Raw genomic sequence first — 16,461 nt, 5'->3', positions numbered from 1 at the left:
CCCATGCTATCCACCATGCCTTGCTTTGTACTTTGAAAACAGAAAATTGGAAGCACATTTGCTGTCATTTGAAGCTTCATTGTGCAGCCAAAAAACCAGCAAAAGAGGCCATACTAATTTGCTTGAAAATGGGCAAAAAGGACACTTTCATCCATACTTCCATGGCCATGCTTTGTACTCACACATAGCAGTTTTTGTGCACCATTTTTTCTGTCAAACCAATCCTAATAGCAGGCACATAAACCACATTGGACAAAAAACACAAAAAAAACTCACTCATTTCTAAGAAACCTCATCTTTGGCATTTTTCCAAAAATCTTCAAAAACTTCCAAAGAGCTAAGCCGTGCCTTGTTTGAAACAACATCCAAGCAACATGTTGAACCTTTTTTAAACTCCATTCTTCAACTGTAAGAGCTCTTGGTGGACTGTCCTTTCCAAGCTCCATTAATGGCAAAGTGAGATTGCATCCAAACCAAGCCATCTCAAGCAAAACCTTCTTCATCATTCATCTTTTGAAGACCTTTGGAGCATCTGTTTTAGCTTATAACACACAAACAACAACTGTTTCGTGGATTTCTTCAAAAATAAGTAAGGATTCGAATCACTCTTTTCTCTAAATGATGCTATGCTTTATGAAGAGCTTGCCTTGCTGTTTATTCTGCTCTTTGAATCGTGAAAAACCATCGAGAAATGAGAGAGAACGAGAGTTTTAAAGTTTGTTGTTCATGATTAATTTTGTTCGATTCTTGATGTTGTTGTTGTTTTTAGACAAATGGCATGTTGATTCGTGTTAGGGGCTGTTAGATCTTCATGAAAATATGTTTAAATGTTGTTTTTGGGACCTTTTGGGGTTTCTGGAAAAATTAAGTTGAAGGTGATGAAGAAAACCTTGCTGTTTTTGGGCTGCTGCGTTTTACCTGCGGATTTATCCGCGACCTTCATGCTGCTGCGTTTTACCTGCGGATTTATCCGCGACCTTCATGTTGCTGCGTTTTACCTGCGGATTTATCCGCGACCTGCATAGCCATCCGCGGATTTTCCTGCGGATTTCGTGCATTAGGGCTTCGCCTTCAATATTCATTTCATTTAATTACTCAATCTTCCAAAAATCATAAGTTCCTCATTTTAATTCCAAATTCATTGGGAATTTTTGCATCATGTCCATCTTGATCTCTAGTTTTTTGTCATATATTTTCCAGAATTTTTGCATGGTCGAATTTTAAATGTTGCTAGGGTTTGTGGCATGTGACCAAATTTTGTACACTTTGCCAAATCAATTGTGAAATGATGAGAATGTATCCAATGACTCCCAAATTTTTTGTACTTAAACTAGACACATTCATGGTGATTTTGGTGTAGAGATTGTGAATTTATCATTTGTGGTTTGTGAGTTATGATTTTTTGAATTAGGGTGTGACAATTTGTGTCACACCATTGGTGACCAACTTCATGATTTTCATTACCATGCTTCCTTACATCCAAATGACCCCAAATTTTGCATGAACCTACTCTTGTATGTCTAGTTGACTTGTGAATTTTCTTGGATTTAATTGAACTATTTTCCATTTGTTTGAGATTTTTCTTCCCTGCCTAGTCAAATGTTGACTTTGTGTGACACATGTTCCCATTTCATTTGTGAAATTATCATACTTTATTGGATGGACATGAAATTTTACATGAGATAACTAGACATCCTCATCTTTGCCATGGTTTTAATCCCATTCATTTATCATACACCATTCTTGACTTATGAGTTTTCTAAGTTGATGCATGTTTGGTTGACTTCATTGAGCATGTTCAAAATTGCTTTGACTTTCTGATTTTCATTGACTGCCTTCCACTTGTCCAAATGGGATGAAATTTGACATGCTTACCATGCTATGTGTTAGTTTTGATCATGATTTATTTGGTGATTTTTGGAAAATGTTTAGATTGCTTTTGATGCAAGTCTTGCTGTTGACTTCTATGAGCTTCTGTTTGCCATGTTTTGACCTAAATGGTTCATGAAATGATGATATTGATTGATATGAATGTGAGCCCAATTGGTTTTGTTTCCTAATTGTTTGAACATGATTTGGGATGCTTGCCCTTTGCTGCTTTGACTTTCTCATTCATTTTTGACCCTAGGCTTGCCCTAGTGGTCCTGTTACTCACCTTTGAGCTCATGTTTTCAGGTTGACCATCAAATGACCAATGAGACCATCTCCTTTTGATTGAGCTTGCTTAAATATCATAACTAACTTGTTTGTTTTGTAGGTGGCTTGGCTCACATGCCTTAAGCCTTGTGCCTTGCACATCCATGTGCCTCTAATTGACTGTTGGTGTCTGTTTCTGTTTGTTTTGTTTGAAGTTGCATACTAACATCTGCTTGACTGTTTCAGGTGCTTTAGTTGCTTAGTTCCTTGTGAACTTTTTGCTTTGCTTTGCTTGTATAAGCAATTTGCATTGAGGTATGTCTCTTTTACTTCATGTAGTCTGGAAGACCTGGCCTGTTACTTGGCCAGGCAACTGTCTGAAGTCCTCCTTAAGAGGCGATGTTTGTGGATGTTTAACTTTGTCCTTGCATAGAGTCAAAGACCTCCTAAGTGAAGAGGCAATTGGTGGAAGGTAGGGATATGCAATCTATCCCCCACTATTCAGTGTGTCATCTGCTTTGCTCACACCACTGTGTTGATGCATTACAGATAAAAACCCAAGATCTTGTACAATTGTACAGTTGAGTCAGTCTTAATGTGTAGAAGGGTTCCTACTTTCTGAACCCACACATTCTTGTCTTGAGCTCTCCCAGGCCAGGGATAAGAGCTGTGAGGTCTCATCCTCACTTCATCCTTTCATCTGCTTCACCTTAGCCCCTCAATGGCAAGGTTAAGAGCACATTCACCCAGTTCCAGAGGTTTGTTTGTCGAGGTTGATATGACCCCTTGACTAAAACCTAACCCTTGTTTGAGCCACTTGTTTGTGTATAGCGTGTGCTATCTGTGCTTGTAGGATTGTTTGACTTGCTTCCTGTGCAAGATAGGATTGTTTGACTTGCTTCCTGTGCAAGATAGGATTGTTTGACTTGCTTCCTGTGCAAGTTCGGATTAGTTTATACTTGCTTCCTGTGCAAGTTAGGGTTTACTTGGCTTGCTTCCTGTGCAAGTTAGGGTTTACTTGGCTTGCTTCCTGTGCAAGTTAAGTGTGCGTGGCTTGCTCCCTGTGTGAGCCATGCTTAAGATAGGTTGGCCCTTGTGCCATTTAGCTAGAAACCTTAACTTAGGATTAACTTTGCATGACAACATCTAGGCTCGAGTCGTAGTCTCCCTAGAGTTGTGTCTCCCTCTGTTATCTGGTTAGGCTAGAACCTTTATCCCTGCGTAGGGGAACTACATCGCCCTGATCTTCATACCAGATGAAGTATGTAGGCAGGAGATTGAGCTGATCTCTCCGGGCGCCCTTTTTCCTTTTGTGTGTGTTGTCTGACCTTTGCTAGGCTCGAGTCTGTGACTCCTTAGCATTTGCTGTCCGTCTGTTTGTGTGTGTTTGACAGTTATAGGCTGAGTCCCCGACTCCCTATCAACCTGTTGCGTGTGTTTGGTTCGGATGCTGATGTAAGCCCAGTGATTGGCATTCAGGCTCCACGTTTGCCTCTTTGTGTGCGTTTTGGTTTGGATGCTGATGTAAGTCCAGTGATTGGCATTCGGGCTCCACGTTTGCCTTTGCCTGCTTTTGTTTGTGTACGTGTCAGCCGAGCTACGAATGCTCTGATTCTTCTCTCGTCCGAGAAGATACGTATGCATAGGATGCGATATCCTAGCGAGCATGTGTCGTTTCCCCAGTCCGAACTACTTGGACTCTGATGTCTATGCCTGATAGACTAAGTAGGCCCAGGATGCGACATCCTGCCGAGTTCAGTTTCAGTCAGTCTCTTTCGTTTCTTTCAGCCAGTGTGTGTGAGTATTTGAGCGGTGTTTAGCAACCAATTTCCTTTCTAGTGTGCGTGGATCCCGTAGAGTACTACGGATGCGTAGGGGTGCTAATACCTTCCCTTCGCATAACCGACTCCCGAACCCATCCTCTTTGGTCGCGAGACCATGTTCTTTCCCAGGTTTACTCTGAGCGTTTCCTTTCCCTCTTTTGGGATAAATAACGCACGGTGGCGGCTCTGTTGTTCTTTCTTTTCCCGCCGGTTTTTTCGCGCGATGCGACAGTAGGTAACAGGACCTCTTGACCATTCTTTATCATTGTAGCATTGTACTGGTACGGTACAACCTTATCAGATGAATACGGGACTAGGCCCGCTAACCGTATTACCAACGACGATACTGATCTTTGACTGACATTATTGATGTTGCTGCTATCATATTGAATTACCAACCGCTCTTGCTGTTTGAAAACGGGCACTATGACATTGACGTCGTCATCTGCATGACGAGATTGAACAATTTGGATCATGCCTTCATCCATCAGACGTTGGATGTCCCTTTTCACTACATCACACCCTCTTGGGTTAACACTACAAACAACACAACCATCATGGTCATGTTCGCAGTCACTCACCATACAGATATCCTTGTGCATCTACACCAAAGATCTTCGGATAAACCGGACGTCAAAAACTTTGAATTCACCAGGACAACCGTCCATCATATTCACTGAAGAGTTCCCATGAGCGGGCAAAGGGTTTGCTTTCACATTTGGCGCGCGGTCCTCAAAGGACACTGTCATACCCTGAAATTCGCTATACCCTTCACATAATCATATAGGTCACCAATCCCAAACATTTGCATATCATCCATTCATTTCATTTGAATAAGCATGGTTCAATTAGATTTGCAAGTCGTGTCGATTGAGTTCACCAATCCATTGTGTATACAATCACCATTTCGTCATCATGGCAATAATTGCAAATTAATTCTAATTTCATGTCGATTTCAATTTCAAATTAATTTTTGGAGTTTGGATTGAATTTCGAGGTTAGATTTGATTTGTGGACTTTTAATTGATCGTTGAGTTTCTGATTAATTCATTGCGTCATTTTGAAAGTCGATATTTCGATTTCGATGATTTTTTATTGTTAATTAGTTAAGTCCATTCATCCTTTTTTTATGTTAAAAATCCATCTTTTTTTTGTTAAAGCCCATCCACTTTTTCTAAAATTTCATTCTAACCAAAAAAGCAATTATCCTTTTTTAATCCAAAAACCCATTTGCATTAATCCAATCCATATTTTTTTATCCCTTTTGTTGATCCATATCCAATTAACCAATCCATTCAATTTTTTTACCCACATTAAATCCAAAAATCCATTTTTCATTAATCTAACCCATCTTTCTAATCCATTTCCAATGTTAATTCCCATAGCCCATATCCAATTCAACTACCCATATAAAAATCAATTATCCAATAATCCAATTTAATATCCATATCCATATCAATCCATTTACAATGAGCCAAATCCACTTTGAACCAATTGCCCATTAACCGAAAAGCAAAAAAGAAAAAAATCACGGTATTGAACGCATCCTGATATGGCTGTGAAGATCAAAGAGGAAGTACAACCATAGCAATAAGCTTCGCAAAACAGCTTCTCGTGAGCCAGCTCCAAACGCAAGTACAGCCAAAGCCACATGCTACAAATCAAACGCACCTGCAGAACACGTCCAAGCCAAGCCGGTGTCAAATGCAGAATTTTGCAATCCAAAACGACATGAAGCTATAACAGAAATTGAAAACGACAAGGAAATGCATAAACGAAAAATATGGATCCAACTACCAATTGAGAGTTCTATATAAACTCTTGAGCTCGCGACGAAAGTTCTGCTTGGAAAAAATCCGCTACAGTTCATACTCCAACCTCCATTGCCTCCGTTGAAATTCCGCCACCGTCTCCGTCGCGATTCAACGCACGTACCGATCGCCGTCGTAACCACCATCCCTAATAGACTTCACTTATCATAACGAACTCATCGGCACAACCGTTTGTGGCTTCCTCTATCTCTCACTTTACCGCTAACGGATCGCACACTGCAACCTTCGTTCCTTCTTCAATTCTTCGGCGAAACCATGTCGCCGCGACTCTGTGAATCACCGGAAAAGTGAACGGCTTCACAATAGTTAACCAAAACAATGCCACAATAAGAAGAGAATCATGATTCGTCATTGAAGCGGTAGCGGTAGCATTGAGCCGTAGTTCATCGTAAATTGCTGATTACTCTAGATCCAACACCGTCTTTTCCACCGGTAGGATTTCTCGTCCCTTCGTATTGATCGATTCTTTTTGCTTTGGTGAGAAGTGTACGCGATTCCATTTCCTTGTTCCGATTTGACGATTGGTTCGATCCACGTAGGAATCGCACATTAGTGATTCGTTTGGTCTAGGTGGAGAGGCGTTGCGTTTCAGTTAACGTCGGTGATGTGAGAGTGTGGGCGATTTTTGAATTGCCGCCGTTGGTGACGAACCGGCGCAACTTCTCTTCGATGAACCCCAGAGCGAACGTGAGGGAGATTAGAGATCCGTGTATTGTTTACCTTTGGGCTTTCATAATAAGCCTAAGTGTTATCGCTGCTGTTTGCACCCCCATTCACAGTCAATAATTCCCTGGTTGGGCCTAGAGGGCAGTTTGGACCCAGAGTGTTGTTTTAATGGATTTAATGTTGGACTAAGTGGATTTAGAGGTTGATTAACCAGAATTTAATTTCTATAATGATAGTAGGTTAATTAGGATTAAACTTAGGAGCAATGATTAATTAGGATTAATCTTAGGAATGGTAAGTAGTCATTAGAAATAATTAGGGCACTTGTTGGTTGTTTTTTTAGAATATTTTTGTTCATTGTTTAGATTTAATTTGATTGTGATAATTGTGTTTAGAATAATAACGTTGATAATGGTTTTAGGACTTAATTGTGATGATTGTTTAGAATTTACTTTTGAGAATTGTTTGATGAGAATTGTTTTGATTTAATTTTAGAGTATTGTTTTACTTTGGAATTTGTTTTAGATTTAATAGTTGATGTTGATTTTAATTCTATTATTTCACTTTGATTCCTAACATCTAACAATTAACATTTAACTCTTTACTATTCCGCATCTAATTTCTAAGACTTTATAATTTCGCATCTAATTCCTAACCTTTAATTTTTGTCATCTACCTTATGTTGCTTTACTATGCTTTGTACATACTATATTACACCATATTTGTACATTCTCACTTCATCTTAAAAATGACTAAAAACGGATAAGACTTTAAAAATAAAAAAAAGATAATTCTCAAACATGTAATGGACATTGGAATGGACTTAGAGATTGTTGTTAGGACCCTTGCAAAAAGACCTTGGACAAATATTCAACCCGAACATGGATGGAGCATTCAAGATCCAAGACAAATTGTAATCTTTTATGTGCTTTCTAGTTTAGGACACAATTGCACACACATGGCTTTCTCTTGGGCTACCTGACAATGAGACCTTTTATTTCCAGCACTCCCTTGTACTTTACATGTACCCCCCTCCCCTTTCTGATATACACATTTACTTGCTTTTTTTATTGCTTGTTAGTTACTCCTTAGGCATTAGGAACGTTCACCATTCCACAATCGATAATCAAACCCTTGATTCAACGTCAAGCGGTCTTTTCAAAGCAAACCCTTGATCCAACGTCAAGCGGTCTTTTCCAAATCAAACTCAAAAACATAATAAATGGCGATTATGATCGTACGTCACGAGCCTTAAGCGATAAAGAAGGGATGAGACTGGAGCTTTCCAAATGGTTGTCCCTCATAAGAGGTCGGGAACCACCAAATTCCAAATGGTTGTCCCTCACCCACAGAGGCACGAGGCAGTCACAACCCATTTAAATCAATGGACAAATGTCACACGATTTGTTTCAGCAAAAAGAAACAAAGAAAGAAAACAAAAACAAAAAAGAAAGAAAGCCCGCTAAGTCGAAAACTCGAAAACGAGTGACTTAGGAAAAAATTAGGGCATCCCTGTGGATTGTAAATCTGAACCAATCCAGCAAAAGTAGGAAAATCAAAAAATCTGCATAAGAGGAATCAAAAGAAAACCCTCAGCAAGAGCAAAGTCGTGTGGCTACCAAACCAAATAGAAGGTGCATGACTGCCACACTAAGAACCTCTGGGGTTCATTAACTTTCACTCCCAAGTCCCTTTTGGAAGAAGAGCGTTTGTTTCAAACTAGCTGAACATAGGACTGGAGAACATCACGAAGAGCGGGTGGGTTAGGTTAGGTTCGAGCCTTATATTCTTTATTTTTAAAACCGTGAACCAGACCATGTTACAACCCTCAAAAGACCTAATTGAAGCAAAGGTTTATTTCGAAGGCGTACTATAGTCAGAACAATCGTGTTAAAACTGACTCCTCATCAATTTACTCATATGTGTTGATATTGATATGTGACATTCGTTATCAATGATGCATTCATTAAATGTCCGAATTTCAGTGAGCATGTTTGGATTTCAAAACTGCATAAAAATGACATTGCATTATCATTTCAATAATGGACTTGTCTTACTCGTGAGTAAGCACCTGACGTCAAGAGATCTGCCACAATGAAAGAACTTGACAGTTCCAAACGCCTGAGACCTCCGTTGAGAAGGGGCAAGCCACTTCTCTTTTGATCACATCAATCAGAATGTCTGAAGACTCTGTCGAGCAGAAAGACAAACCGCTTCAAGATCTCGTCGATCAGAGGCAATCACGTTGAGAAATCTCTATAAGATTCAGTCAATCTGAAGTAGTCAAGGCGAGATTCAATCAAACTCTCTGAAGATCAGTGAATCAGGGGCATTCCCCCCAAAATCAGCCAACTAGAGGCAAAGTTACTTCAAGGCTCGTACTGGGGTAGGCCACCCCAAGAGCACAAGAAGTCAATCTCCCTGAAATGGTTAATCAGAGGAATGTAGTTCCGAGACACTAGGGCAGATCTGATGGTGACAATCCACGATGAAGTTGTTTCTTAACCTGCGATTAGGGCAATCCTTGCAGATACCCAACAACTTGGGGCAAGATGATCCAAAGAGAGGAAGGTTCTCTCCCTACCTGGGAAGGCATTTCCGGATCCAGCATGGGGCATCCGCAGGTCTATGTCAGATTCATTCTCCAGCAACAGTAGAAGTCAGATGTCGAGAAGTCATATGAGACGGAACCCACCCTCCATAAATCAGAAGCCTTGCAACCCAAAAAACTTCCGCAGCATTCATTGCATCGTACCCAAGATTGGGGCATCCGTAGATCCTCATACTGTTGCATCAATCCGTCATGCATAATTCATATCATTTCATTCATACATATCATCCAGCATATCACAAATCTCTCTAACAAGGAAGAATCAAGCCCAAAGCTCTCTTACCACTATTCAACTGCCCATTTTCATTGGCATCTTTCCATAATCCACCCCGTTGGCATTACACAATAGCAAATAAATGACGTTTTTGACTCTTGTAAAGCTCCTAGTCGGCAACCCCGACAGGATTGTTCGAAGTCATTCCTTTTTCGCTTACCTTCTGTAAGCCTGTTGCCTCCTTCATGGAGATGATTTCATTGAGATAACTCTTCTTTCTTGAGTTTATTTCGTTGCTTGGTGCGCGAAATCACATCTCCCCCTCGTCGTCTTTCGCACGAGAAGGGTTGCCTCTGTCAAGACTTTGCCTTTTGATTTTTAGGTTTGGTGAGTCCCGGGAAGGGTAGCCATATTTCGAAAACTTCATCCCCGCCATTGTGCCTGTGGGACCCCCCTGAGGTTTTCGTATCTACAGCAAAGTGCCCAATTGACATAGCATGCCAAAGCCCAGACCTTGTTTGGCAAACATCTTGCAAAGTCCAATTCTCATTGGCAAAACCTCTACCTCTCAAATTTGAAAGACCAATCAAGCAGTAATCATCAATGTCTATCACTTTTTTTCAATACCCGTCGGTATTGATTTCCCTTCGCTCGTCAGTGTCTATCACTTTTTTCGATACCCGTCGGTGTTGATATCTCTTCCCCAACCGCAAAGTTGTAGATAATCACCCTTTACTCAGTTTTAGATTCCATTACCTCTAACCCCAGAGTTGAGAGACTATCATATACCCAATCTCAGAGTTGATGTCAGTTCCCACTCCAACCTCAGAGTTGTTGCTTCTTCCTTATTTCCATCCTCAAAGTTGTTGTCTATTTCTCTTATTCCCTATCTCAGAGTTGTTGCCTATTCCTTTCATATTCGGCCTCAGAGTTGTATGTTTCTCCTTTTTGCAGCCTCAGTGTTGTCGCCCCTCTTTCCAACCGCAGTGTTGTAGTCCCTTTTTCCAACCGCAGTGTTGTAGCCCCTTTTTCAACCTCAGTGTTGTAGTCCCTTTTTTCCAACCGCAGTGTTGTCGCCCCTTTTCCAACCGCAGTGTTGTAGCCCCCTTTCCAACCTCAGTGTTGTCGCCCTTTTCCAGCCTCAGAGTTGTTGCCCCTTTTTTAAACCCGGCCTCAGAGTTGATGGTGGTTCATTTCCAACCTCAGTGTTGTCTCCTCTTTTTTCAACCTCAGAGTTGTCGTCACTTTTCGTATTACTCCAACCTCAGAGTTGTGCGTTGCCTGTCCTTACCCCAACCTCAGAGTTATTGTCAGTGTTGAGATTTACTATTCTCTTCCCAACCTCTAAGTTGACGCCTACCTTTGTTTCCGACCTCAGAGTTGAGTAGCTACAGTTTTCCAACTTCGGAGTTGGTGTATCTCTTTCAAGCCTCAGAGCTTAGGACCTACCTTTTTCCAGCCTTAGGGTTGACAATTACCTTTTTTCGACCTCAGAGTTGAGTACCTACCTTTTTACACTTCAGAGTGAATGTGTCGTGTTACCCCAACCTCAGAGTTGAATAACTACCCTTTTCCAACCTCAGAGTTGATGGCTATCATTCTCACCCCAACCTCAGAGCTAAATGCCTACATTTTTCCAACATTGGAGTTGATGAACTTTTTGCCTCTGGCTGCAGGGCTGAGTGGCTTTCTTTTTCCCGACTTGCAAGTTGTTGTTTTGTTTTCCCATCCTCCAACCTCAGAGTTGACATCTACAAACCCAACCTCCGAGTTGACACCTACCTTTGTTCCCGACCTTAGAGCCGATGTCAATCCTACTATACCCAACCCCAGAGTTGACGCATATCCTTTCTCCAGACTCAGAACCTATGCTGATCACAATTTGTTTCCAACCACAGAGTTGAGAATGTCCAGTTTGTACCCCAGTCGTGGTATTGAGGTCAAATATTTCAATCCCCAACGATCAGTGTTGTTCTTGCTACTGTCCCCAACCTCAGAGTTGTCGGCCAACAATTTACCTTCCATTTGCCTACTGTCGTCCTCAGTAAGGTCATCCGCCATCCCGAATCCTAGGATTTGCCTGGCAAACCATTACAAAGAAGAAAAAAAAGAACAAGAACCAATGAGATATCCCTCAGCGGAAAGTTCTTTCTCGGTGCCTTAAAAAAACTTGTTAGTAGAGATAAATAAAAAAATAATCAAGCATTGTGCATTAGCATATTGCATTCGTCATGCATATCTAACCGCTCATATACCCAGTTACCACATAACATTCCAATTCCCAGCAGCTGCCCTGTGCAAAGACTAGGTTGTTCATCCCACATATCCCAGTGAAGAAGTTCCCTGTGACCTATCTTCACATTGCTTTCCATTTGTTCATGGCAGGCAAATTTCTTGATATTATAGTATTTAATCCTCTCCTACCTTGAATATCTGAAAGCCATTGATACCCGTACATTCAGGTTCGAGAAGAATAAATAGGGGAAGTTGTCATACCCTGAAATTTGCTCTATCCTTCACATAATCAGATAGGTCACCAATTCCAAACATTTGCATATCATCCATTCATTTTGTTTGAATAAGCATGGTTCAATTTGATTCGCAAGTCGTGTCGATTGAGTTCACCAATCCATTGTGTATACAGTCATCATTTCGTCATCATGGCAATAATTGCAAATTAATTCTAATTTCATGTCGATTTCAATTTCAAATTAATTTTTGGAGTTTGGATTGATTTTCGAGGTTAGATTTAATTTGAGGACTTTTAATTGATCGTTGAGTTTCTGATTAATTCATTGCGTCATTTTGAAAGTCGATATTTCGATTTCAATGATTTTTTATTGTTAATTAGTTAAGCCCATTCATCCTTTTTTTATTAAAGCCCATCCACTTTTTCTAAAATTTCATTCTAACCAAAAAAGCAATTATCCTTTTTTAATCCAAAAGCCCATTTGCATATCCATTTTCATTAATCCGATCCACATTTTTTATCCCTTTTGTTGATCCATATCCAATTAACCAATCCATTCAATTTTTTTACCCACATTAAATCCAAAAATCCATTTTTCATTAATCTAACCCATCTTTCTAATCCATTTCCAATGTTAATTCTCATAACCCATATCCAATTCAATTACCCATATAAAAATCAATTATCCAATAATCCAATTTAATATCCATATCTATATCAATCCATTTACAATGAGCCAAATCCATTTTGAACCAATTGTCCATTAATCGAAAAGCAAAAAGAAAAAAATCACGTTGCAGTAATTAAAATGCTGCAGTATAAGCCAAACAGACCAACTGTAGCACAATGGTAAGCTCACCATCACAAGCCAAATGCAAAAAGCTGCTACCGTAAATGACAATAAGCTGCTACGGATTATCAGCAAAACAGCCAACACGAGCTTCAGCATAAATGGCAACGCAAATGTAACGTCCAAGCCAAGCCGGTATCGAACGCATAAGACTTCAACCTGTAAAACCCGAATGAAAAAACCATAATAATAAGCTTCGCAAAACAGCTTCTAGTGAGCCAGCTCTAAACGCAAGTACAACCAAAGCCACATGCTACAAATCAAACGCACCTGCAGAACACGTCCAAGCCAAGCCGGTGTCAAACGCACAATTTTGCAATCCAAAATGACATGAAGCCATAACAGAAATTGAAAACGACAAGGAAATGCAGAAACGACAAAGATGGATCCAACTACCAATTGAGAGTTCTATATAAACTCTTGAGCTTGCGACGAAAGTTCTGCATGGAAAAAATCCGCTACAGTTCATACTCCAACCTCCATTGCCTCCGTTGAAATTACGCCACCGTCTCCGCCGCGATTCAATGCTTACCGATCGCCGTTGTAACCACCATCCCTAATAGACTTCACTTATCATAACGAACTCATCGGCACAACCGTTCGTGGCTTCCTCTATCTCTCACTTTGCCGCTAACGGATCGCACACTGCAACCTTTGTTCCTTCTTCAATTCTTCGGCGAAACGATATCGCCGCGACTCTGTGAATCACCGGAAAAGTGAATGGCTTCACAATAGTTAACCAAAGCAATGCCACAATAAGAAGAGAATCATGAGTCGTCATTGAAGCGGTAGCGGTAGCGGTAGCGGTAGCATTGAGCCGTAGTTCATCGCGAATTGTTGATTACTCTAGATCCAACACCGTCTTTTCCACTGGTAGGCTTTCTCTTCCCTTCGTATTGATCGATTCTTTTTGCTGTGGTGAGAAGTGTACGCGATTCCATTTCCTTGTTCTGATTTGACGATCGATTCGATCCACGTAGGAATCGCACATTGGTGATTCGTTTGGTCTAGGTGGAGAGGCGTTGCGTTTCAGTTAACATCGGAGATATGAGAGTGTGGGCGATTTTTGAATCGCCGCCGTCGGTGACGAACCGGCGCAGCTTCTCTTCGATGAACCCCAGAGAGAACGTGAGGGAGATGAGCGATCCGTGTATTGTTTACCTTTGGGCTTGCATAACAAGCCTAAGTGCTATCGCTGCTGTTTGCACCCCCATTCACAGTCCATAATTCCCTGGTTGGGCCTAGAGGGCAGTTTGGGCCCAGAGTGTTGTTTTAATGGATTTAATGTTGGACTAAGTGGATTTAGAGGTTGATTAACCAGGATTTAATTTCTATAATGATAGTAGGTTAATTAGGATTAAACTTAGGATCAGTGATTAATTAGGATTAATCTTAGGAATGGTAAGTAGTCATTAGAAATAATTAGGGTAATTGTTGGTTGTTTTTTTAGAATATTTTTGTTCATTGTTCAAATTTAATTTGATTGTGATAATTGCGTTTAGAATAATAACATTGATAATGGTTTTAGGACTTAATTGTGATGATTGTTTAGAATTTACTTTTGAGAATTGTTTGATGATAATTGTTTTGATTTAATTTTAGAGTATTGTTTTACTTTGGAATTTGTTTTAGATTTAATAGTTGATGTTGATTTTAATTCTATTATTTCACTTTGATTCCTAACATCTAACAATTAACATCTAACTCTTTACTATTCCGCATCTAATTTCTAACAGTTTATAATTTCGCATCTAATTCCTAACCTTTAATTTTTGTCATCTACCTTATGTTGTTTTACTGTGCTTTGTACATGCTATATTACATCATATTTGTACATTCTCACTTCATCTTAAAAATGATTAAAAATGGATAAGACTTTAAAAATAAAATAAAAAAGATAATTCTCAAACATGTAATGGACATTGGAATGGACTTAGAGATTGTTGTTAGGACCCTTGCAAAAAGACCTTGGACAAATATTCAACCCGAACATGGATGGAGCATTCAAGATCCAAGACAAATTGTAATCTTTTATGTGCTTTCTAGTTTATGACACAATTGCACACACATGGCTTTCTCTTGGGCTACCTGACAATGAGACCTTTTATTTCCAGCATTCCCTTGTACTTTACATGTACCCCCTCCCCTTTTCGATGTACGCATTTACTTGCTTTCTTTTATTGCTTGTTAGTTACTCCTTAGGCATTAGGAACATTCATCATTCCACAATCGATTATCAAACCCTTGATTCAACGTCAAGCGATCTTTTAAAATCAAAACCAATAAGCAAACCCTTGATCCAACGTCAAGTGGTCTTTTTCCAAATCAAACTCAAAAACATAATAAATGGCGATTAGGATCGTACGTCACGAGCCTTAAGCGATAAATAAGGGATGAGACTGGAGCTTTCCTACACTCATTCTGAATGCTTCGAACACAAGACGTTTGGCTTGATCGTTTGAGGTATTCACCTTTATCCATAGTCTTTAGTGCAATCCAAAATCAATAACACTTTCTCAAAACATAAAAACAATTCAACGCATTTAAACCTTTTGTTTGAGCCTTAGGGCGACACACTCGAAAACCCTTCTTCAAAGTAATAAAATCAACAAAATAAACAAACAATTTCAAACCCACGAACTACGAAGGCTTTGATTTCTCACTTCAACAAGTGGGCATACGTAGGCACGAGGATCCATTCCTTGGCGAGCACACTGATTTAAAATCTATCTACACTCCACAAACCTTTGGAAAGCAAACATTTTGATAAACAATATCCACTTAAGGCCAAACATCCTAGATGGTTCCCATGGAGTACCATGGATGTGAGGGGTGCTAATACCTTCCCCTTGCATAACCGACTTCCGAACCTGTTCGTGGTTGTGATGACCATTATTTGGGGTTTTCTCGATATTTTCCCTTTCCTTTGGAATAAATAAAAACCGATGGTGACTCTGCATTTTTCGCGTAGCGACAGACACCATACCACTCTTCATAAGCTTTTGAACCTCATACTTCAATGGATAGCAATTTTCAATGTCGTGTCCGGGTGCTCCTTTATGAAAAGCACAACGAAGCTCGGGTTTATACCACCAGGGAAGTGGTTCTGGGATCTGCGGTGGGTTCCTCGGTTGAATTAAGTTCTTGAGAACTAGCGAGGGATACAGCTCTGCATATGACATAGGAATCGGGTCAAAAGAGACCTTCTTCCTCTCAAAGTTCTATTGATGATGATTGTTGTTGTTGTAGGTGTTTGTTCTTTGTTGCATTTGTTGTTGTTGATGTTGATGTTGTTGTTGTTGAATTGGTGTTGCTTGTTGATTAGAAAATACTGGAATTACTGATGGCACTTGATGATGATGATGTTGACGGGGTGGTGGATTTCTTCTGATCTGAGGTCTCCTCTGCCTCCCACTGATTACTGTATTGGTCTCACTGGCCTTTTTCCTACCAAAGTTGCTACCATATCTCTTGCTTGTTGACGCCTCATCTTTTGACAATCGTCCCTCACGGACTCCTTCCTCAAGTCTCATCCCCATGTTTACCATTTCGGTAAAATCACTGGGGGAACTAGCGATCATGCGTTCATAATAAAATGAACTCAGGGTTTTCAAGAAGATTTTTGTCATTTCTTTTTCCTCCAAAGGAGGAGTAATATGGGTAGGCAACTCCCTCTATCTTTGCGCGTACTCTTTAAATGTCTCTTTGTCCTTCTGAGACATAGACCTCAATTGGTCTCTATCCGGCGCCATGTCCATATTATACTTATATTGCTTCACAAAAGCCTCTCCCAACTAGTTGAAAGTGTGAATGCTTGCACTATCCAACCCCATGTACCAACGGAGTGCAACACCAGTTA

At 40.2% G+C, this 16,461-nt stretch overlaps 1 long non-coding RNA gene across 1 annotated transcript; it reads right to left on the bottom strand.

The window, feature by feature from the left end:
- Nucleotides 1-12,410: 12,410 nt before the first annotated feature.
- On the bottom strand, nucleotides 12,411-13,829 carry LOC127106973 (uncharacterized). The gene is made up of 2 exons (XR_007795579.1): nucleotides 12,873-13,829; nucleotides 12,411-12,761 (listed from the first exon to the last, which is right to left on the bottom strand). It is a non-coding gene; the product is annotated as an uncharacterized LOC127106973 (long non-coding RNA).
- Nucleotides 13,830-16,461: the final 2,632 nt, after the last annotated feature.

This window comes from Lathyrus oleraceus, chromosome 7 (genome assembly GCF_024323335.1).
Source record: "Lathyrus oleraceus cultivar Zhongwan6 chromosome 7, CAAS_Psat_ZW6_1.0, whole genome shotgun sequence".
Classification (NCBI taxonomy): Eukaryota; Viridiplantae; Streptophyta; class Magnoliopsida; order Fabales; family Fabaceae; genus Lathyrus; species Lathyrus oleraceus.
The sequence above is the reverse complement of the archived record's forward strand: the minus strand, read 5'-3'. Positions and strand labels throughout refer to the sequence as shown.